Raw genomic sequence first — 1,355 nt, 5'->3', positions numbered from 1 at the left:
CTTTTGATTTTTCCCCTTTCTAATTTTAACTACTACATAGCAGATAATATCTTTTCAGTCCCGTGCATGCGCATCTATTAACTCTCTTTCTCAGGTTGTGTAGCTGGAAAAAATTGCACTAACCTTCAGTAAAAATGTCCAACATTTCTGCTATGTTTCTCTTTGGAAATATTTTGTGTAGCCATTAAAATTCATTTCACACTTAAAATTAGCTTAGCTGGAAATGCCTTCCTTACTTGGATATAGTGAGGAATGACATAGAAGAGGAGATCCAGGACTCCTGTGGATGTGAGAGAAGAGGTGACAGGTTTTCATGTTAAAAGTGATTCACCCCTTTCGTATGGTATACAACTGAGGGGAAAAAATGTGTTCTTGTGAAGGCTGATTTTTATGAAGTTCTCCTCAACACTATTATTGCATTAACAGAACAAAGTGAGGAATGATTAGTTCAGCAGTTTATTTTAAGCACCCTGTAGAAATGGGTCTCTCAGACTTACACTGGGCAGGGAAAACTCAGGGGGAAGCCAATATGAGAAACAAATTATTTTGATTCCTTTGAGTGGTTAGGTAACTATGGCATCACTGGTCAATCGCTGCAATGTCTGGTGTCAGATCTGACAGGAAAGGCTTAAAGATGTTTTAAAAAATTCCATTTGGAAATAAGGATATTATGCAATGAAAAAAAAACCCCACACCACTCCACCCCCAAAAAAACAAACCCCCAAAACACCATACTACTTAAATCAGAGTGTACAAACACATTTTGCCAGCAGTGCCAGCTGCTACTCCATCTCCCAGCTGCTCATTCCCTTCCTACTTCTCTGCCTCTGCTTCCCAGCACTGGGATGAGAAAAACCTGGGAAATTACGTGACTGAGCAATAACCACAACCCTTGCTGGTTTGAGCCAGATTTAATGGAGTAACATCAGGAATGCATGGGACAGCACAGAAAATGTCACAGGCTGGGGTACACGCAACTAAGGCAGGATAGATGGGTAAATGTTGTACCTGCTGGATATGCAATGATGGCCTTAACCGTTTTTCCATGGACCCCTTTGGCAAGGTGTGGATGGACTGTAGACTTTTCAGTTTATAGTCTAATAAAGTAGCTCCTAACCAGTCTTGGCTTTAAATTAAAAAAAAATAGAGTATTAATTTAATGAGGAATAGTGAGGAGACTCACTGTCTCACTGCCAATGGCCAATAAAACTTTAAACTTCCCTGATATGTTTTTCATTTTTCCTTCTTCTCTTCTCTTCTCTTCTCTTCTCTTCTCTTCTCTTCTCTTCTCTTCTCTTCTCTTCTCTTCTCTTCTCTTCTCTTCTCTTCTCTTCTCTTCTCTTCTCTTCTCTCCT

The sequence above is a fragment of the Charadrius vociferus genome, unplaced genomic scaffold, assembly GCF_000708025.1.
Source record: "Charadrius vociferus isolate BGI_N301 unplaced genomic scaffold, ASM70802v2 scaffold125, whole genome shotgun sequence".
In the NCBI taxonomy this organism is placed as follows: domain Eukaryota; kingdom Metazoa; phylum Chordata; class Aves; order Charadriiformes; family Charadriidae; genus Charadrius; species Charadrius vociferus.
Note: the sequence above shows the minus strand (reverse complement) of the source record.